We start from the raw sequence: 23,919 nt of genomic DNA, 5'->3' as shown, positions 1-23,919 counted from the left end.
CACCGTCATCGTGATGCCAGCACCAGAACGGACGCCACCAGGAGAAGTGCCCATGCAGGAACCGGATGACCATCCTCTGTCAGAGCAAATCTACTCACCTCCTCCTCCAACGGATGCCGACACATCGCCCATGTCTCCTGTCATATCAACTGGACTTGCCACAATGGGCAGATTGGTGCATGGGGCCCCAGCAGATTCGACCCCTATGTCTCCTGTCATCTCGACCCGTTACCATCGGGGACACTTCCGTCCATACGGGAAGCCTCCTCCTTGAGACTTTACGGCGAGTCAAACAACGCCTATGGACGTTAGCCATCTCCAGGACACCTCCATCAAGACCAGTACAACAATTTCAAAGGGGGGAAAAGTGTTGTGACTCGCCGATCATTCAAAGCGCCACCCCGCAATTACGTGCGTCCTCTACGTGCGGCGCTGTCTGCCAGCCATGCAGCAGCTGCGCCACCTAAGTGGCCAGATGAGCAGCGGCCGCTATACTGGGACTCAGTGCTCATTCGAATGCTAACGTGTACACATGTCTTGCTAGTCAACTTACTCTGTGACTTATATGTGTTGTGTCGTTCTGAAATATATGTGTTAAACTTGACGTTATAACAGTATTTTTACTGCATGCCTTAATTGTCATGTTTTGTAGAAATTTCAGAACATTTTATTATGGTGAACGAGAAATTTACAAGGGACTAAATCAGTTTAAAGGTGGATGTGTACCTGTTGCGATGTAGATTGTTCAGGTAGGCCATCCATGTCAAAAAAAGACAGGACCATTGAGACAGCTGCATAAATGATTTGTAGTGCGAGAACTGATGTTAGTACTGGGGTTCAGTACATATAGATAAAACGGAAGTCAAATAGGATACAGTTACAGTAAGAAATAACATCATCAAGCAACTTAAAGTCTATGTGGGTTTCAGGAAGACACAACACTTAGTAAGTAACCACCTACGGAGTTATTAAAGGAAATATCACCAATGTGATATCTTAAGTTGAAGGTGCCTGATGGAAACCTACAGTGAAAGTAGATTGTAGGATTGCGAGTCAGTGTCCACTGAGAGACGGATTCTACTAAGATGACTGGCTAAACTATTTTTGGTTGTCCTCTTCTTGAGTGTTCATGTGGAGTATGGGATGCGTATCAGTGATGACTGATCAGGGACCTTGAAAAAGTCCAAACAAGGGGAATTCGTTCTATATTGTTGTGAAATAGGAGAGAAAGTGTCACAAATATGGCAAGTGAGATGGTGTGGTAATCACAAAAATAAAGGCGTTTTCCATTGCTGCAAGATTACAATCGCCAACTTCATCCTCTGAATTCCAAATCATTTTGTTGATTTCACCTACACAGGGAGAAATGACTATTGTGAGAAAATAAGAGAAGTCAGAGCTTCAATGGAAAGAGTTAAGTGTTTATATCTCCCATGTGCTACCTGAGAGTGGAATGGCTGTAAGCGGTTGTATGAACCATCTGCCAAACACACATGTGTGAAATGCAGAGTAACCATGTAAACTACATGTTTAGAAATTATTCTATGGGGTAGAAAGAGTTGTCAAGTAAATATACGATTTTGATCTGTGCTTGAAATCATCTATTACATTTTCTATACAGGTGGTTACAAAATCAAAGATTTTTATGGTTGAATACCTCATATCTTCCTGTGCTGCAATAGGGCTGAGTGATGGACAGTGTAGATCATTCCTCCTCCTAGTATTATATTTACTTATGTTACTGTAGTTTTCAAACTATGTGACTGATCGATGACAGCAAAAATTCATAAGGGAATAAATGTATTGTGAGGCTGTTGTCAATATGCTTAGATTAGATTTGTTTTTTGTTCCATAAATTTTTTATGTTTGCTGGCAAATTATTGAAGATGAGTGTTCCTGAGTAGTGGACCCCTTTTTGAACTAAAGTGAGTGCTTTTAAGTCTTTGTGCAGATCATTTTTGTTCCTGGTATTGTAAGTATGAACTGAGCTGTTTGTTGGAAAAAGAGATATATTATTTAGGACAAATTTCATTAAGGAGTAAATATACTGAGAGGCAGTGGTTAGTATACCCAGTTCTTTGAAGAGGTTTCTACATGACGTCCGTAAATTTACTCCACAAATAGTACGTATTACACGCTTTTGGACTCTGAAAACTTTTGTAATTTGTTATTTAATGAATTAAATACATTTTCACTATAGGCGTAAATAGCCTTCTCGATATCAGAACCCTTCAGAAATCCAAACTGTGTTCTTGATAATATGTTATTTGTGGTCAGATGGTTGAGAAGCTGCCTGTACATTACTTTTTCTAAAATTTTGGAGAATGCTGGCAAAAGTGAAATCGGTCTGTAGTTTGATGATATCTCTCTATCCCCTTTCTTGAATAGAGGCTTAACATCTGCATATTTTAGCCAGTCAGGAAAAGTCCCAGTTATAATTGACTGGTTACACAAGTAACTTAGAATTGTACTAAACTCACAAGAACATGCCTTAATTAACTTTGTTGATATTTCATCATAACCACTAGAATGCCTTGTTTTCAAAAATTTCATTATGGAAGTTATTTCTTTTGGTGAAGTGAGTGACATATTCATGTAGCTGAAGCTATTTGTAAAGGCTAGTTTCAGATATTCAAGGGCATTATTTACTGATCCTGGCAATCCCATTCTATCAGTAACGGATATAAAGTACTTGTTAAATAGATTTGCCACAGAATGAGATTTTCACTCTGCAGCGGAGTGTGCGCTGATATGAAACTTCCTGGCAGATTAAAACTGTGTGCCCGACCGAGACTCGAACTCGGGATCTTTGCCTTTCGCGGGCAAGTGCTCTACCATCTGAGCTACCGAAGCACGACTCACGCCCGGTACTCACAGCTTTCCTCTTTAGAAAAATTATGGAAAATTCCCAAAAATATTTCAATTTAGGCACATGTGCTACTGTAGATGAGCAACTAGTTTCCTTTGATGGTAAAGGCTCATTTGTGGTCTACATGCCAAAGAAGCCTGCTAAACATGGTTTAAAAATAATGTCCTTGTGTGATGCCAGGACCAGTTACTTTTATAATGGGTATATGTACACTGGAAAAGGCTCTGTGGCTAAGCCATGTCTCCGCAATATCCTTTCTTTCAGGAGTGCTAGTTCTGCAAGGTTCGCAGGAGAGCTTCTGTAAAGTTTGGAAGGTAGGAGACGAGGTACTGGCAGAAGTAAAGCTGTGAGTACCGGGCGTGAGTCGTGCTTCGGTAGCTCAGATGGTAGAGCACATTCCCGCGAAAGGCAAAGATCCCGAGTTCGAGTCTCGGTCGGGCACACAGTTTTAATCTGCCAGGAAGTTTCAGATTTGCCACACTATGCCCATCGGTTACTAATGTGTCATCTACCCTTAATGCTATTTGCTCCTGTTCCTTTCTGGTTCTACTAGTCTCCTCTTTCACTATATCCCATATTGTTCTTCTCGTAGTGCATTTGTTTAGATGTCTGAATTACTTTTTTTAATATTTTACAGTATTCCTTGTATTTAGCTAAATCATCAGTATTGGAGCTATTCTTGGTCGACAGATACATTTTCCTTTTTGTCTTACAGGAAATCTTTATTCCTTGTGTAACCCATGGTTTTATTATAGACTTCTGTTTAATTTGAGTAACTTTTAGAGGAAAACAGTTTCCAAACATGGTACTGACATTGTTCATGAATGTATTATATTTTTCATTCATGTCATGGGCACTATAAACATCTTCCCAGTTCATATCTTTGAGCAGTTTTCTAAAACACTCAATTTTTGGTTGACTGACTGCTCTCCTATACTCAGACTTAGCAGTCTTGGTAATCTGCTTAGAATTTACATCTAAAACAAGGAGCTGCATGTCATGATCTGCTAGTCCATTTATTACAGGTTTTATGATATGATTTTGTTCCTTTGATTTGTCTATAAAAATGTTATCAATGGCTGTTCTTGAGGATTTAGTGATCCTAGTTGGGAAGTTTACAGTGTGAGTTAGATTGAAAGACAACATTACTAACTGCAGTAAATGTTTACTGGAAGATTGCATTAGAAAATCTGTATTAAAGTCACCAGCAATCAAAATTTCTTTGTTTCTTCCTGTTAAAGAATTTATTAATGTCAATGTTCTTGAATTTATGGCAGTTTTTAATAAATGTGGCAACTCCTCCTCCATCCATATCTACTCTGCAGAAGTAGGAAGCTAGCTTAAATCCTGAAATGTCTAACATATCTATGCCAGTGATCACTTGATGGTCAGAGAGGCAGATTATGTCAATTTGGTTAGATGAATTCATTTCAAAATGAGTAGTTCATCAATTTTATTTCTGAGTCCCGGAATGTTCTGGTGTAATAAAGGTAACTGATACTGCATACTAATGGGATTATAACTGCTTTGGCGAAGATGAACTGGCAGTTTCTGATTACTTTCTGTTAAACATTGTTTAAATGGAATCTGTATGCTAAAATCTGACTCCTGTTCATCTGTTTTCTCAAACTGAGTGTCTCTGACAATCCCTCTTAAAACTCGTTTTCTTTCCCCCTTCCCTATCCTAAAAAAGGCATTCCTCTGACACCTGTGACCACTGGTATTTTACCACTTGAGACAGTGCCCCCCCCCCCCCCCCCCTACGTTTTCTGCAATCAACCCAGACAGTTTTCCCTTCCCTTTCCTATTGAGGTGAAGGCCATGCCTAGTATAGTCCCACCTATCGATAGCATCCACAGGAATCTATATCTGTCCTAAGCAGCCACTCCAACTCCAAGTTTACCCTCCTGATGGAAGAGTTCAAATGAGGCCGATCATGGCGTCTCAACACAGACACAAATCCCACACTCGTATGCTTTGTTGCTGATGCTATCTTCACCAGGTCACTCTCTATGGAATATTCAAAGTCTCTGTCAATGTTATTTCCCGGACCACCCACTACAACCACGGCATCCTCCTTTGTGAAATCTTTGCATAAAGAACCTACATCCTCTGTTACCTGACCCAGATCTGCACTAGGCTTGAAAAAGTTTGTGACCTGGTACTCTGGACCTAGATTTTCCTGCAGTAATTGGCCAACACCTCTACCATGGGAGCTACCTAACAACAGAACTTTCTTTTTCTTTACAAATTTCCCTACCTTTTTCAAGTCCTTGAAAGCTTGTTGTGCCCTTTCTACAGCTTCAGCTACATGAGGCTCATCCGATTCTGACTGAGGCAACAGGTCAAATCTATTTTCAAGGTTTATTCTGAACTGTTTCAAGAGCTATCTACAAGAGGTTAGGGAGTGGACATCATATACTGTCCTTATTACAGGCTTCTGTGCAACAAAAACTATTTTCCTCAATGAGTTACAGCAAAATGCCTTAAGATATTATTGAATGAAAACAAGACAAAAAAGGCAACTTTCTGACTTTTCATCTCCAAGGTATCTACACCTACATCAAATTCTACATAACAATGATATGCATGGCAAAGGGTGCATTACATTGTATGAGTTATTTGTGTCTCTTCCTGTCCCAGTCAAATACTGAGTGCAGGAAAAATGCCTCTGTGTGTGGTGCAATTAATCTAATCTTGTCCTCATGATCCCTACGTGAGCAATACGTGGGGGTCTGTAGTATATTCCCAGAATCACAATTTAAAACTGGTTCTTGAAACTTTGTAATTAGGCTTCCTTGGAATAGTTTACATTTATCTTCAAGAGTCTGCCAGTTCAGTTCCTTCGGCATCTCTGTGACACTTTCCCACAAGCCAAACAAACACTTGACCATTTGTGCTGCCATTCTCTGTATACATTCAATATCCTCTGTTAGTCCTATTTGGTATGGGACCCACACACTTGAGCAGTATTCTAGAACCAATCACATGAGTGGTTTGTAAGCAATTTCCTTTGTAGACGGATTGCATTTTCCCTCTATTCTACCAATAGATCATAGTCTACCACCTGCTTCACCCACAACTGAGCCTATGTGACCATTCCATTTCATATGCCTACACAATGTTACACCCAAATATGTCAGAACCTAGTAATTCTATAGGTAAAGGATCTGATGCAAGGAGCAGACAACGGGTGAACACTTCAGACCGTAACTTTGAGGAAACTGTGAGCAGATGGATGGAGGAATCGGACGATAGTGACTGTGATGATATTCCTGAAGAAACTGAACCCATTGTGAGTGAGCATTTACTTTGTCACAACAAAGTGCAACAGAAAATTACTCTGATGAAAGTAGTGATCCATGTGATGAGCAACGGAGAAGCAATTACTTCTATGGCAAGAATCATTACAAATGGCCCAAAGCACCTCCAAGCTGAGCTGTTAGAACTCCTCGCCGTATCATCATCATCATGAAATTTCCATACACCACATTGACTACAGGAGATCCAAAAGACCCATTTTCATTATGGCACATCTATTTTGATGATGCAGTTCTCAATCATATCCTACTATGGAGAAATGCTAAAATAGATTGCATCAGGCAGATGTACTCTGACAAAAGCAAAGCTGAACTTCAGAACCTGGATTTGGATAAACTTCTGGCTTTTTTAGGACTTCCAATATATTCTTCTGTCTTTAAATCCAACCAAGAAAATGTAAATTATATATTTCAAAACTGATGGTTCAGGTCAGGAAATTTTCAAATGTGTCATGTCTAGGAACCATTTCCTAATGCTGTTGAATTGCTTATGGTTTGATGACTTTTAAACTAGAAAAGAGAGTCTCAAAGCTGACAAAATGGCAGCAGCCTCTTTCCTCTTTAGAAAAATTAAGGAAAATTCCCAAAAATATTTCAATTTAGGCACATGTGCTACTGTAGATGAGCAACTAGTTTCCTTCGATGGTAAAGGCTCATTTGTGGTCTACATGCCAAAGAAGCCTGCTAAATATGGTTTAAAAATAATGTCCTTGTGTGATGCCAGGACCAGTTACTTTTATAATGGGTATATGTACACTGGAAAAGGCTCTGATGGTGATACTTTGCCAGACAATGACAAGAAACTGATGATACCAACGCAGTCTCTGTTGTGATTGTGTAAACCAAACTATGGCAGTAATCGCTCCATTATTGCTGACAACTGGTTCAGCTCAATATAGGCTGTAGAAGAGTTAAGGAAAAGAGGATTGACTTTTATTGGAACTCTAAAACAGAATAAGAGAGAGATTCCACAAGCCTTCCAACCAAATAAGCATAGGTCAGTTGGTTCGTCTTTGCATGGTTTTACGCAAGGCACCACTCTATTGTCGCATATGCCACAGACAAAGCAGGGTTCTTCTTGTCTCTTCCATGTATCATAGCCCTGCTGAGGATCTGACTTCTCAGAAACCAGAAATAAAATCATACTACAATGCCACTAAATGAGGTGTCGAACTGGCCAAAAAGTGCTCCATATACTCCTGCAGCCGAAGAACTCGACATTAGCCGATGTGTTTATTCTACTGTTTATTGGACCTCAGCACAGTAAATGCGTATGTTCTTCAGAAGAGTGGATCAGATGAAGCTCCTGTTGACAGAGGTATCTTCCTAAAAGAGCTGGCCCATAGTCTTGTGCTGAAACATATGCTAAAGTGAGCTCAGAACCCACGACTTCTGCAGGAGTTACGACCAATGACCTGCTGGATTTTAGGCCCCGACGCTCCAACAGAAGAAGCAGTGGAAGCAGAATTAGGTCCTAGGAATAGGAAAACGTGCAGAATCTGCCCAACCAGCAAGAAAAGGAAGACTTCATATGTTTGCTACATTTGCAAGAGACCTATGTGCATGCAGTGCTGTTTCCAGGTGTGCAAGCACTGTTGTGAAAAATAGTGATTTGGAGGGCTCTGATTTTTCATTGGGTATTTTTTTCAGGTAAAAAACGCTACATTTTTTGTTCCAATGGTTCTTCAAGAAGAAATACAAAATCTATCGAAGCATTAATTTCGTTATTAGCTTGTTGTTGTTGTGGTCTTCAGTCCTGAGACTGGTTTGATGCAGCTCTCCATGCTACTCTATCCTGTGCAAGCTTCTTCATCTCCCAGTACCTACTGCAACCTACATCCTTCTGAATCTGCTTAGTGTATTGATCTCTTGGTCTCCCTCTACGATTTTTACCCTCCACGCTGCCCTCCAATGCTAAATTTGTGATCCCTTGATGCCTCAAAACATGTCCTACCAACCGATCCCTTCTTCTAGTCAAGTTGTGCCACAAACTCCTCTTCTCCCCAATCCTATTCAATACCTCCTCATTAGTTACGTGATCTACCCACCTTATCTTCAGCATTCTTCTGTAGCACCACATTTCGAAAGCTTCTATTCTCTTCTTGTCCAAACCGGTTATCGTCCATGTTTCACTTCCATACATGGCTACACTCCATACAAATACTTTCAGAAACGACTTCGTGACACTTAAATCTATACTCGATGTTAACAAATTTCTCTTCTTCAGGAACGATTTCCTTGCCATTGCCAGTCTACATTTTATATCCTCTCTGCTTCGACCATCATCAGTTATTTTACTCCCTAAATAGCAAAACTCCTTTACTACTTTAAGTGTCTCATTTCCTAATCTAATCCCCTCAGCATTAGCTTATGAAAAACATAAATGTATTATTTTATGAGATGTGCAGTAAAAATATCTGAATGCCAGTTTATCAATAATTATTTAATGTTAATGTTTTGCATTTTCATGTTTATTTACATTGTATTAAAGACTCTGCCATATGCAAAACAGAGAATTTCAAAGAGATTCAAACTGTTAACATTACACCCATCTACAATTAACAGGTCAGATTGACCACACCACAGTGTTAGTGTCCCATGTTTGCCACTACGTTAGTTAAAGGTTAGGAACCCCACCCGTGATGGAAATACAGGCTGGAGAAAAATTGTGTCACGAAATTTTAACCCTGGATAACTGATGCCAGTAGGAACCAAAATTACTAATGTTAACGCACAATTCTTAAACTATGGAAACTTGGTGCCATGCACTCCGATTGACCGTGGCATTGCTCTGTTGCTGTATGCACTGGACAACGCATGACCGTGAATGCTTTGCCTGCTGGAGATTGCGATGTATCCAAGGCGGCCTGCACACTTGGTAGTAGTGCACCAGTCTTTCACTGTAGGGGCCTGGTGGTGAATCCGCTGGGGCCCCTACACATCCATTGTAGTTTCATGATAAGACGTACCAGGAACAAACCCATCAACAGCTGTTAGTTCATGTTCAGAAAGTCTTTCACAAATTGTGTTGGCCCTGAAAAGGGCCATTTTTGTAGCTAGGACATTGTTTTCTTTAAGCAGGTGCTTGAACTGGTAATCCTCTTACGCAACATAAGCTTGGTAACGTCGAACAGTGTTTTGCCGAACTCTTTCAAAGATTCATGGCATTGCCTTGATGTGATTGGTGGCATGTTGAATGCGGTCCTTAATTCCTCTTCATTTCTCGGTGGTTCGCATCCGGGTGGGTGAACTAGAACCTTGAAGAAACCCCAAAGGAAAAAGTCCGGTGGCGTGAGGTCTGGTGATCGTGGTGGCCATGTCTTACAAGCACCTCTGCCAATCACCCAGCCATCGAAGAGTTCATTTAAATATCCACGCACAGCATGACTGTTATGTGCGGGCGCCTCATCACGCTGCAACCACATGCGTAGCTGTATGTCCAGGGCAACATCTTCCAGCAGGCTGGGTAGAGTTTCTTGCAAAAAGTGAATTTAATTTGCCCAGTAAGTCAAGGAGGTAGACAGCCGGCCCAATCAGATGATCATCCACAATGCCTGCCCAAACGTTGAGTGAAAATCATTCCTTGTGTCCATGGACGTACATGATGTGAGGATGTCCCCTTACCCAGTAATGAACATTTTGACTGTTGTAAAGACTATCCTAATGGAAGGAGCACCTGTAGGTAAACAACACAATGGTGGGGAAGTCGGGATCTCATACAACACGTCGCAGAAACCACCGGCAAAACCCTAGCCTGTGTTCATAGTGCACCACAGGATTTAGGTCGTGCACAGGGTGGAAACTAAATGGATGTTGGCCGTCATCCCTCAAAACCACCCAAACTAAATGATAAGTGACCTCCATGTCATGTCCAACCACTCAAGAACTTGTCATACGTGCTTCCTCGAAGCACTCGAGAACAGTCTCTTCAAATGCAGCATCCTGTCATGTTCAACGTCTTCCAGCATCAGCATGATATTTCCCTAACGAGCCTGTTTCGCCAAGTCGCTGGCGAATTGCTGTAAATGTTAGCAGGTGTGGGTGGTCTCTTGCTGGGTACCGTTCCTCATACAACTGTCAAGCTTCATGTTCATTACTGTCAGCTAGTCCATAAACAAAAACCATATCTCGTTCTTCAAACAAATACTGTGCCACCATGCTTACTGTATGACTAAGTCGCAGGTGACGTGTGTGCTCCGAAGTGAAGCTTACGTGCAAATGCTTCTGACGTGACAATATTATGAGAAGGAAAGTTGCTACTCACCAAGAGTTGTGTGTGTGTGTGTGTGTGTGAGTTGTGTTTGTGTGAGTGTTTGCGTGTGCATGTGTGTGTGTATTGTTGACAAAGGCCATTGGCTGAAAGCTTTAAGTGTGAAAATCTTTTTGTTGAGCCTATCTGTGACTCAGCATCTCTGTTATATGGTGAGTAGCAACCTTCCTTCTCATAATATTATTACATTCCATCCTGGATTTTCCATTGTTTGCTTCTGAAGTGAGAGTGGAGACAAACAGCAAGACCTATTCGAAATATGTGCATATCACATTGGGGCAGTGACGTGGGAGGGACATCTGTATGTGTGAACCGACAACCATAGCGCTGCCTGTCAATCGACGAATGGAAACAGGGCAATCCCACGGCCAATTGGAGTGCGTGGCACCAAGTTTCCATAGTTTAAAAATGGTGCGTTGTCGACCTACACAACATTAGTAATTTTGGTTTCTACTGGCATCAGCTATCCAGGGTTAAAATTTCGTGACACCATTTTTCTCCACCCTGTGTATTGGATCTAACAGCAAAAACAGACCTGATGTCTTTGGGGATGTCCACATTGAAACTAGTATTAGTGACCAGGACACAGTTGTGGTAACAATGATTAACAAACTACAAAGGACAACTAAAACAAACAGAAAGGTATATATGTTCATATCTCAATGAGGAGCTTGAAACGTTCAGCACAGGGCAGGAGAATGTAGAAGAACTTTGCCTCATTTAAAAGAATAGTTGACAATGCGCTGGAGGGATATGTACCCAGTAGAACAGTTTATAAAGGAAAGGACCGTCCATGGTAAACAATCACTGTAAAGAAACTTCATAGATCATTGTGTAATAGATGTAAAACATAGCTTAGGGCTACAGAAGGAGAGATGCTGAATAAAATGTGTTTGGCTGTCAAGAGAGCAATGCATGATGCCTTCAATGAATACCAAATCATAATATTGTCAAGTGACCTTTCACAGAACCCGACAAAATTCTGGTTCTGTGTACTGTAAAGTCTGTTAGTGGCACCAAAGTTAGTGTCTAGTCCCCAGTGAATGAGACACGAACTGAACTTCAGGGTAGCAGAGCAAAAACTGAAATGCTTAACTCTTTTTTCAAATGTTCCTTTACAGGGAAAAACCCAGGAGAATTGCCCCAATTTAATCCTTGTGCCACTGAAAATATGAATGAAATAAGTATTAGTGCCAGTGGTGCTTATAAACAGCTGAAATTGTTAAAACTGAACACAGCTCAAGGACCTGGTAGAATCGCTGTCAGATTCTATACTGAATTTGCTGCCGAGTTCACACCTTGTCCACCTATAATCTATCATAGCTGTAGTAGTAGTAGTAGTAGTAGTAGTAGTAGTAGTAGTAGTAGTTGTTGTTGTCTTCAGCCAAGAGACTGGTTTGATGGAGATCTTCATGCTACTCTGTCCGTACAAGCCTCTTCATCTCCAAGTAACTACTGCAACCTACATCCTTCTGAATTTGCTTATTGTATTCATTCCTTCGTCTCCCTCTATGATTTTTACCTTCCACGCTGCCCTCCAATACTAAATTGGTGATCCTTTGATGCCTCAGAACGTGTCCCACCAACCGATCCCTTCTTCTAGTCAAGTTGTGCCACAAATTCCTCTTCTCCCCAATTATATTCAGTACTTCCTCATTAGTTACAAGATCTATCCATGTAATCTTAAGCATTCTTCTGTAGCACCACATTTCAAAAGCTTCTATTCTCTTCTTGTGTGAACTGATTATCGTCAATGTTTCACTTCAACATGGCTATACTCCATATGAATACTTTCAGAAAGGACTTCCTGACACTTAAATCTATACTCAATGTTAACCAATTTCTCTTCTACAGAAACACTTTCCTTGCCATAGTCACACTACATTTTATATCCTTTCTACTTTTACCATCATCAGTTATTTTGCTTCCCAAATAGCAAAACTCATTCACTACTTTAAATGTCTCATTCGCTAATCTAATTCTGCCAGCATCACCTGATCTAATCTGAATAAATTCCATTATCCTTGTTTTGCTTTTGTTGCTGTTCATTGTAACGGAACACATTAAAGGCTTTACTTTAATGAAGTATGCGATCCCTTCCAAATTCAACCAGTTTAATGAGTAGTTATGATTATAGAAAAGTTATTGTGTATGTTAACAATGATTGCACATCATCTAACATCTTCCTTTCAAGACACTGTCCATTCCGTTCAACTGCTCTTCCAGTTCCTTTGCTGCCTCTGACAGAATTACAATGCCGTCAGCAAACCTCAAAGTTTTTATTTCTTCTCCATGGATTTTAATAACTACTCCGAATTTTTCTTTTGTTTCTCTTACTGCTTGCTCAATATACAGATTGAATAATATCGGGGATAGGTTACAACCCTGTCTCACTCCCTTCCCAACCACTGCTCCCCTTTCGTACCCCTCGACTCTTATAACTGCCATCTGCTTTCTGTACAAATTGTAAATAGCCTTTCGCTCCCTGTATTTTACCCCTGCCACCTTCAGAATTTGAAAGAGAGTATTCCAGTCAACATTGTCAAAAGCTTTCTCTAAGTCTACAAATGCTAGAAAAGTAGGTTTGCCTTTTCTTAATCTAGCTTCTAAGATAAGTCGTAGGGTCAATATTGCCTCACGTGTTCCAATATTTCTACGGAATCCAAACTGATCTTCCCCAAGGTCGGTTTCAATCAGTTTTTCCATTCGTCTGTAAAGAATTCGCATTAGTATTTTGCAGCCGTGACTTATTAGACTGATAGTTCGGTAATTTTCACATCTGTCAACACCTGCTTTCTTTGGGATTGGAATTAAGTCTGAGGGTATTTTGCCTGTCTCGTACATCTTGCTCACCAGATGGTGGAGTTTTGTCATGGCTGGATCTCCCACAGCTATCAGCAGATTTAATGGAATGTTGTCTACTCCTGGGGCCTAGTTTCAACTTAGGTCTTTCAGCACTTTGTCAAATTCTTCATGCAATATTATATTTCCCATTTCAACTTCATCTATGTCCTCTTCCATTTCCATAATATTGCCCCTGTATAGACCCTCTAAATACTCCTTCCACCTTCCTACTTTCTCTGCTTCGCTTGGGACTGGTTTTCCATCTGAGTTCTTGATATTTCCGCCAAAGGTCTCTTCAGTTTTCCTGCTTAGTCATTTTGCACTTCCTTTCGATCTCATTTTTAAGACATTTGTTTTCCTTTTCACCTGCTTCATTTACTGCATTTTTACATTTTTCTCCTTATATCAATTAAATTCAATGTCTCTCCTGTTAGCCAAGGGTTTCTATTAGTCCTCATATTTTTACCTACATGATCTTCTGCTGCCTTCACTATTTCATCTCTCAAAACTACACCCATTCTTCTTTTACTGTATTTCTTTCCCCTGTTCTTGTCAATCTTTCCCTAATTATCTCTCTGAAACACTCTGCAACCTCTGGTTCTTTCAATTTACCCAGGTCACATCTCCTTAAATTCCCTTCCTTCTTGTGGTCAGAGTCCACATCCGCCCCTGGAAATGTCTTACAATTAAACGTGGTTCCTAAATCTTTGCCTTACCATTATACAGGGTGTTTCAAAATGAATTTATGGGTTTTAAGGCTTTGTAGCACATATTACAGTCACCTTACAATTATAAATAATACAAGAGAAATACAAACAGTTTTTCTTACAATTATTCAGTGTGAACACCGATAATACAGCGAGTCGATACGCGAGTTGTTCCGAAACCTTGATCAATGTGTCAGGAGTAACTGTTGCAATAACACCGTTTCTAAAGTTGGATAGATCAGCTGGTATCAGAGGCACATACACATGATCGTGTCAGATTGTGTGTGAACATGGAGGTCATGCATAAACTGCTGTTTCAACCAGCCCCTTATGCCCAATCCACTGGTACAACGTCGTTTAACCAGTCGCATACTGAGTCATGCCAGTGAGGCGGCATACCATCTTGCTCCCAAAAAAAGATGTGTTGTTCAGCTTCTTCACATTGAGGCACGAGCCATAGCTGTAGCATGTCAAGATAAGAAACATCAGTTACAATTGATTCACCAAAAAAGAAAGGCCCATAAACTTTCCGCGGAGATATTTCTTGGGGCTAAGCTTGAAAGACTCACACTCGAACACATTTTTCAGTCACTCTTTGCCATTCCATACTCTTCCCATTGCGCACAGTTAAACAAACAAAACTGTTTGAGTTGCTCTTTCATTTGGTGTATTATTTAAGATTATAAGTTGAATGTAATAAATGCTACAATGCCTTAAAAGCGTTATGTTCATTTTGAAACATCCTGTATATCTATCTGAAACCTTCCAGTGTGTACAAGCCTCTTCCATGTATACAATCTTCTTTCATGATTCTTAAACCAAGTGTTAGCTATTATTAAATTATGCTCTGTGCAAAATTCTATCAAGCAGCTTCCTCTTTTATTCCTTACCCCCAGTCCATATTCAGCAACTACTTTTTCATGTCTTCCTTTTCCTACTATCGAATTCCAGTCTCCCATGCCTATTAAATTTTCATCTCACTTAACTATTTGAATAATTTCTTTTATTGCATCATACATTTCTTTAGTCTCTTCATCACCTGTGGAGCTTGTTAGCATATAAACTTGTACTACTGTGGTAAGTGTGGGCTTCGTGTCTATCTTGGCTACAATAACGCGTTCACTATGCTGTTCATAGCAACTTGGTCCATGTTCCTAGTTTTTTTATTCATTGTTCCTATTTGATTTTGTATTTATAATCCTATATTCACCTGACTAGAAGTCTTGTTCCCTCTGGCACCGAACTTCAATAATTCCCACTACATCTAACTTTAACCTATCCATTTTCCTTTTTAAATTTTATAACCTACAAGCCCGATTAAGGGACCTGACATTCCGTGCTCTGATCCGTAGAAAGGCAGTTTTGTTTCTCCTGATAACGATGTCCTCTTGAGTAGTCCCCGCCCGGACATCCGAATGGGGGCCTCTTTTACATTAGGAATATTTCCCCCCCCCCCCCCCCCCCCCCCAATGAACTGTGGACCTTGCCGTTGGTGGGGAGGCTTGCGTGCCTCAGCGATACAGATAGCCGTACCGTAGGGGCCAGACAAACGTGTGGTTCCTGAAGAGGGGCAGCAGCCTTTTCAGTAGTTGCAAGGGCAACAGTCTGGATGATTGACTGATCTGGCCTTGTAACAATAACCAAAACGGCCTTGCTGTACTGGTACTGCGAATGGCTGAAAGCAAGGGGAAACTACAGCCATAATTTTTCCCGAGGGCATGCAGCTTTACTGTATGATTAAATGATGATGACGTCCTCTTGGGTAAAATATTCCGGAGGTAAAATAGTCCCCCATTCGGATCTCCGGGCGGGGACTACTCAAGAGGATGTCGTTATCAGGAGAAAGAAAACTGGCGTTCTGCGGATCGGAGCGTGGAATGTCAGATCCCTTAATCGGGCAGGTAGGTTAGAAAATTTAAAAAGGGAAATGGATAGGTTGAAGTTAGATATAGTGGGAATTAGTGAAGTTCGGTGGCAGGAGGAACAAGATTTCTGGTCAGGTGACAACAGGGTTATAAACACAAAATCAAATAGGGGTAATGCAGGAGTAGGTTTAATAATGAATAGGAAAATAGGAATGCGGGTAAGCTACTATAAACAGCATAGTGAATGCATTATTGTGGCCAAGATAGATACGAAGCCCACACCTACTACAGTACAAGTTTATATGCCAACTAGCTCTGCAGATGACGAAGTAATTGAAGAAATGTATGATGAAATAAAAGAAATTATTCAGATAGCGAAGGCAGACGAAAATTTAATAGTCATGGGTGACTGGAATTCGAGTGTAGGAAAAGGGAGAGAAGGAAATATAGTAGGTGAATATGGATTGGGGCTAAGAAATGAAAGAGGAAGCCGCCTGGTAGAATTTTGCATAGAGCACATCATCATCATAGCTAACACTTGGTTTAAGAATCATGAAAGAAGGCTGCATACATGGGAGAACCCTGGAGATACTGCAAGGTATCAGATAGATTATATAATGGTAAGACAGAGATTTAGGAACCAGGTTTTAAATTGTAAGACATTTCCAGGGGCAGATGTGGACTCGGACCACAATCTATTGGTTATGAACTGTAGATTAAAACTGAAGAAACTGCAAAAAGGTGGGAATTTAAGGAGATGGCACCTGGAGAAACTGAAAGAACCAGAGGTTGTACAGAGTTTCAGGGAGAGCATTAGGGAAAAATTGACAGGAATGGGAGAAAGAAATACAGTAGAAGAAGAATGGGTAGCTTTGAGGGATGAAGTAGTGAAGGCAGCAGAGGATCAAGTAGGTAAAAAGACTAGGGCTAGTAGAAATCCTTGTGTAACAGAAGAAATATTGAATTTAATTGATGAAAGGAGAAAATATAAAAATGCAGTAAATGAAGCAGGCAAAAAGGAATACAAACGTCTCAAAAATGAGATCGACAGGAAGTGCAAAATGGCTAAGCAGGGATGGCTAGAGGACAAATGTAAGGATGTAGAGGCTTATCTCACTAGGGGTAAGATAGATACTGCCTACAGGAAAATTAAAGAGACCTTTGGAGATAAGAGAACGACTTGTATGAATATCAAGAGCTCAGATGGAAACCCAGTTCTAAGCAAAGATGGGAAAGCAGAAAGGTGGAAGGAGTATATAGAGGGTCTATACAAGGGCGATGTACTTGAGGACAATATTATGGAAATGGAAGAGGATGTAGATGAAGATGAAATGGGAGATACGATACTGCATGAAGAGTTTGACAGAGCACTGAAAGACCTGGAGTAGACAACATTCCACTGGAACTACTGACAACCTTGGGAGAGCCAGTCCTGACAAAACTCTACCATCTGGTGAGCAAGATGTATGAAACAGGCGAAATACCCTCAGACTTCAAGAAGAATATAATAATCCCAATCCCAAAGAAGGCAGGTGTTGACAGATGTGAAAATTACCGAACTATCAGTTTAATAAGTCACAGCTGCAAAATACTAACACGAATTCTTTACAGACGAATGGAAAAACTAGTAGAAGCCAACGTCGGGGAAGATCAGTTTGGATTCCGTAGAAACACTGGAACACGTGAGGCAATACTGACCTTACGACTTATCTTAGAAAGAAAGATTAAGAAAAGGCAAACCTACGTTTCTAGCATTTGTAGACTTAGAGAAAGCTTTTGACAATGTTGATTGGAATACTCTCTTTCAAATTCTAAAGGTGTCAGGGGTAAAATACAGGGAGCGAAAGGCTATTTACAATTTGTACAGAAACCAGATGGCAGTTATAAGAGTCGAGGGACATGAAAGGGAAGCAGTGGTTGGGAAGGGAGTAAGACAGGGTTGTAGCCTCTCCCCGATGTTGTTCAATCTGTATATTGAGCAAGCAGTAAAGGAAACAAAAGAAAAATTCGGAGTAGGTATTAAAATCCATGGAGAAGAAATAAAAACTTTGAGGTTCGCCGATGACATTGTAATTTTGTCAGAGACAGCAAAGGACTTGGAAGAGCAGTTGAATGGAATGGACAGTGTCTTGAAAGGAGGATATAAGATGAACATCAACAACAGAAAAACGAGGATAATGGAATGTAGTCGAATTAAGTCGGGTGATGCTGAGGGAATTAGATTAGGAAATAAGACACTGAAAGTAGTAAAGGAGTTTTGCTATTTGGGGAGCAAAATAACTGATGATTGTCGAAGTAGAGAGGATATAAAATATAGACTGGCATTGGCAAGGAAAGCGTTTCTGAAGAAGAGAACTTTGTTAACATCGAGTATAGATTTAAGTGTCAGGAAGTCATTTCTGAAAGTATTTGTATGGAGTGTAGCCATGTATGGAAGTGAAACATGGACGATAAATAGTTTGGACAAGAAGAGAATAGAAGCTTTCGAAATGTGGTGCTACAGAAGAATGCTGAAGATTAGATGGGTAGATCATATAACTAATGAGGAAGTATTGAAAAGGATTGGGGAGAAGAGAAGTTTGTGGCACAACTTGACCCGAAGACGGGATCGGTTGGTAGGACATGTTCTGAGGCATCAAGGGATCACAAGTTTAGTATTGGAGGGAAGCGTGGAGGGTAAAAATCGTAGAGGGAGACCAAGAGATGAATACACTAAGCAGATTCAGAGGGATGTAGGTTGCAGTAGGTACTGGGAGATGAAGAAGCTTGCACAGGATAGAGTAGCATGGAGAGCTGCATCAAACCAGTCTCAGGACTGAAGACCACAACAACAACAACAACATATTTTACCCAAGAGGACGCCATCATCATTTAACCATACAGTACAGCTGCATGCTCTCATGAAAAATTACGGCTGTAGTTATCCCTTGCTTTCAGCCATTCACAGTACCAGCACAGCAAGGCTGTTTTGGTTGATGTTACAAGGCCAGATCAGTCAATCATCCAGACTGTTGGCCCTGCAACTATTGAAAAGGCTGCTGCCCCTCTTCAGGAACCACACGTTTGTCTGGCCTCTCAACAGATACCAACCATTGTGGTTGCACCTACGGTACGGCTATCTGTATCGCTGAGACATGCATGCCTCTCCACCAATGGCAAGGCCCATGGTTAATGGGGAAGATACTTTTGCTTACAAATCACTATCATAGCTACCTCGAACAAAAACCCATGCCCAGTTCTTGGAGAAAGGCACAGATCACAACGTCTACAAGAAGGCCAGTAGAAGCGATCCACACAACTACCATCCAATATTCTTGACATCAATTTGTTGTAGAGTCTTAGAACATATTTTGAGCTCAAATATAAAGAGGTATCTTGAACAAAATCACCTTTTCAATGCCAAACAGTATGCATTTCGAAACCTTGATCATGTGAAACACAACTCGCACTTTTCTTACAAGGCAAACTGAAAGCTTTGGATCAAGGCAACCAGGTAGATGCAGTATTTCTTGATTTACAAAAAGCATTTGACTCGGTAACACACCTATGCTTATTGTCAAAAGTATGATCACATAGGGTGCCAAGTGAATTTTGTGACGGGATTAAGGACTTTTTGGTAGGGAGGACACAGCATGTTATTTTGAATGGAGAGTCATCGTCAGATGTAGAATAACTTTGGGTGTGCCCCAAGGACCTGCGTTGGGACCCTTGCCATTCATGTTGTATATTAATGACCTTGCAGACAATATTAATAGTAACTTCAAAGTTTTTGCAGATTATGCAGCTATCTATAATGAAGAACTATTTGAAAGAATCTGCATAAATATTCAGTCGGATCTTAATAAGATTTCACTGTGGTGCAGAGACTGGCAACTTGCTTTAAATGTTCAGAAATGTAAAATTTTGCACTTCACAGAACGGAAGGACGTAGGCTAGTACCCTATGACTGTAACATCAATAATCACTGATGGTATCGGCCACCTCATACAAATGCCTGGCTGGAACACCCTGTAGGAATATGAAATGTAATGATCACATATATTCAGCTGAGGCAAGGCACGTAGAAGACTTTGGTTTGTTGGTAGAATACTGGGAAAGTGCAAGCAGTCTACAAGGGAGATTGCTTACAAATCACTTGTGCGACCGTTTCTATAATACTCACCAAGTGTGTGGGATCCATACCACTTAAGACTAACAGAGGGATATTGAACGGACACAGAGAAGGCAACACAAATTGTCAAAGATTTTTTTTAATCCATGGGAGAGTGTCACAGAGGAGCTGAATTGGAAGATTCTTGAGGATAGCAATAATCTACACCGAAAACGTCTGTTAAAGTTTCAACAACCGGCTTTAAACTATTACTCTAGGAATGCACTACAATCACCTACGTATCTCTCACATATGAATCGTGAGGGTACTGTTAGAGAAATTACTGCACGCACAGAGGCATTAAAACGGCCGTTCTTCCGGCACTCCATACGTGAATGGAACAGGATGAAACCCTAGTAACTGGTACAATGGGACGTACCCTCTGCCAAGCACCAGTCGGTGGTTTGAATTGGATAGATGTAGACCAATGATACATCGATCTAAATGGTTAAAAATGTAGCACAAACAACTAGGTTTATAGTTAAAGAGTTTATGCAGACAGCAACACTACTAAAGAATACAGAAAGAGTTGACGAAGTGACAAATACCTTTGTATCATGTCATTCCCTCTTTCACGGTTCCAAACTTGCGCTAAACGGTGTGCATTTTAGTTCACTGAAAATCGCCTGTCAGTCAAAGAAATTCAGAGCAGTATTGCAGAAAAAAAGGTGTCTGAAGTTAGGAAATTATTTTTCGTGATAATAGGATTTTTTTACACCGTTGGTCATATTGCAATATGATTTTAGCAGTAATGGATATTTAGAAGCAGATATAATCGGTTTTACGGGTTTACGGGAGCGTAGCTGTTATGCGCACCCAAAGATGCGCACCGAAACTGTCATTTGTCTTGCGGTGGGCGCTGTGTGTTTACATATACTGAGCACTTTGAATTGGCACAGGTTGGAACTAAAAGCAATTTTCTCCCATTTGAAGTTTTGGAATATTGTCATAGTCCTTTATATTTTAGAAAGAAAACATTAACTTTGCTGTAAAGTTTAATGAAGTAAATTATCATTAAAAGCTAATTCAAAATATATGAAGTCATTAGTTACTTAGGCCGTTAGAAAACGACACTGCTAAAATTCATGACCTCCCATCTTACGATATAAGGATACACAAAACCGCTATAGTAAATGAAATTTTTGTCGTAGCACGCAATATTCCATGGTTTTAATGAAGTTCGGGGCATAATTAACAACTGCTTATAGACTCAAAACGTAGATCAATGTCACCAATAGCTGTACATTATATGATCTCACGCGAAATTTTAACCCCAAAGTTGGCAGATTAATATCTTAGAAGTGAAGGATATTTATTGAAACGCAAATTGACAGTTATGAATTAAGTTGTATTGTGTGGCAACTTATTTCGAGTTACTGTTGTGATTTACAAATAAGGCCTAAATTTTTATATTGCCATTCAAAACATAATCTACTGTTTACAACGTGGTATAAATAAAACATCACGTACAACAAAGTAAAAAAGCGACATTTACTGCCACATTGATCAGGTGATGCCCTTTATTTTCTAGATTGCATCGATATCTTTAAAGAAAATAATTACTGCATGTATAAATAGAGAGTGCTTTTCATGCGACTTTGCGAAGAACACTGATACTTGTCTTGTAGTTGACATAACTTTTCAATCCTTGACCTAGATATTCAAAGAATTTTTTGATGTAGTTGCTGATTAGGTATGTGTTTTTTTTTTTTTTTTTTTTTTTTTTTTTTTTTTTTTTTTTTGGGTTGGAGATTCCTAATTTCTTACATAGGCTAGGTGAGAGCATGTTGATTGCCTTTACAGCAAAGTATTTAACTGCATTCTGAACGCTAGATAAGTAGGCAAAGCCTACTTGAAAATTATTTTTGTGTCTTGTATTATGACTGTGCAAACCACAATTCAGATGAAACTGATTTTATCATAAGCAACTCAAAACTTCAGCCCTAAAAAGAAAACGAAGCGGAAAATGAGTATAAGAATTCCAATATCCTTAAAGAAGCCTCAGCAACATGTATGTGTATCTTTGTTCCACAATATTCTTACTGCTTGCTTCAGCTGAATAAGTGTTTTATTTATGGGTATGTCACCAAAAGAAAATTCTGTAGGCCTATGACAGCAAGCAGTGAAAACGTGCAAAATAAGCTCACATACTCATCTTCAGGTCAATGCAATGAGAGATACTTTTAAGAGCAAAAGATATCCAGCTGTAAGCTGCTTTGGTAGTTTATCTTTGTGCTGACTCCTTTTAAGCTTTTGAACTTGTTATTCAAGCAGAATTTTACACCATGTGTCTCATTTATTGTATGATCATTAATGTCTTGTGCTATCAGTCAATCTCATCGTGTACTGAGATCTACTATCATTTTCTCATTTTTGCAATTCATCATAGAAGTCTTCTATCCTCTCAATGGTTTGAGCACCCTTTGGTGCAAAGCTTTCAGTGATTCTTGTGGAATACCTTTTGTTTATTTTAAGAGCAAGTCTTGATATTCTCACCCAGATTTCTTTAGTATCTGTAATGAGTAACCTCCCACTTGGTTCTGTAAAAAATGAACTCCCACATTTAAGAGCTGCATACATCTGATTATTTTATAAATGAATAAATGTGTTAAATACTTGATTTTAAGCTGGTTTTTTGTACAACCTGGTGTTTCTGACATATCTCCTGAACTGTGTGTTGTACAATGATTATAATTTTACAGGTAGTTTGTGTGGTGTCTGCAAAATATGCTGTGGAAAGAGTTAGTAGTAGAGAAGGAATAAATTAAAATGTCATGTCTTATACAGAAATTTTACTGCATGAACAGCGAAAATGTGATTAACTTTTTCCTTTTAATTATTTTGTGGGGATGTAATTAAAATAGTCATATGGCATGATTGGCTGGGAGACACTGAAGGGCAGTTTCAGCCACCTGAGTTTTCTGGGACTACAACTCCTCCTGTCCCCTCTGCTATGAAGGCAAAGGGAAAATTATCAACATCACACAGCATATACCCACATGGTCACCGAGCGAGGTGGCGCAGTGGTTAGACACTGGACTCGCATTCGGGAGGACGACGGTTCAATCCCGCGTCCGGCCATCCTGATTTAGGTTTTCCGTGATTTCCCTAAATCACTCCAGGCAAATGCCGGGATGGTTCCTCTGAAAGGGCACGGCCGACTTCCTTCCCCGTCCTTCCCTAATCCGATGAGACCGATGACCACGCTGTCTGGTCTCCTTCCCCAAACCAACCAACCAACCAACCCACATGGTCACTCCTCCAAATACTGGCCACTGCTGGTGTTGCTTAACTTCAGTGACGGAAACCATTGTATCCACTAAATCACAACTATTGGTGGGAGGTTTTTATTGAGAATGACAGAATTGGAGTAAAGTTTATTGGATGTTGCTAAGTGCTCTCATTCTCAAATATTGGTTGAATATAGTCTTTTGCATACCACGAGTTACACTGCCTCAAGACACATACACATTTTCTAACTTTAATACCTGACTTACTGCATTAAACATCTAACTTGACTGTACATGTTAACCTAATCTACATCCATACTCTTCAAACCGCTGTGAAGTGCATGGCAGATGGTACTTCCCACTGTACCAATTGTTAGGGCTTTTTCCTGTTCCATTCACATATGGGGAGAATGACTGTTTAAATGCATCCATGCGTGCTGTAATTAATCCACTATAGTTTTAACAACCCCTATGGAAGCCATCTATAGCTTTACTGTATAATTTGCATCTATTGTCAAGTGTCTGCCAGTTCAGTTTCTTCGGCATCTCTGTGACACTCTCCCATGGGTCAAGTAAACCTTCTCTGTATACATTCAGTAACCTCTGTTAGTCTAATTTGGTACAGGTCCCACACACTTGAGCAATATTCTAGAATGGGTCACAC

At 40.1% G+C, this 23,919-nt stretch overlaps 2 protein-coding genes across 5 annotated transcripts in view; one reads left to right on the top strand and one right to left on the bottom strand.

Annotated features, from left to right (window-relative positions):
- Positions 1-20,826, bottom strand: part of LOC126251489 (uncharacterized) — a 164,894-nt gene extending 144,068 nt beyond the window's left edge. The window contains exon 1 of one of the 2 annotated variants that reach the window (XM_049951950.1): positions 20,574-20,826. The gene's annotated coding sequence lies outside the window, so the exon portion shown is untranslated. The remainder of the gene's footprint in view (positions 1-20,573) is intronic. The other variant, XM_049951949.1, reaches the window with a different exon arrangement.
- Positions 20,827-20,838: 12 nt separating this feature from the next.
- LOC126251488 (DNA ligase 3) overlaps positions 20,839-23,919 on the top strand; it is a 605,411-nt gene continuing 602,330 nt past the window's right edge. For 2 of the 3 annotated variants that reach the window (XM_049951944.1, XM_049951947.1), the window contains exon 1: positions 20,839-20,924. The gene's annotated coding sequence lies outside the window, so the exon portion shown is untranslated. Of the gene's footprint in view, positions 20,925-21,335; positions 21,536-23,919 lie in introns of those variants that run through there. The other variant, XM_049951945.1, reaches the window with a different exon arrangement.

Source organism: Schistocerca nitens, chromosome 4 (genome assembly GCF_023898315.1).
Source record: "Schistocerca nitens isolate TAMUIC-IGC-003100 chromosome 4, iqSchNite1.1, whole genome shotgun sequence".
Classification (NCBI taxonomy): Eukaryota; Metazoa; Arthropoda; class Insecta; order Orthoptera; family Acrididae; genus Schistocerca; species Schistocerca nitens.
This window is presented reverse-complemented; position numbering and strand designations above follow the sequence as displayed.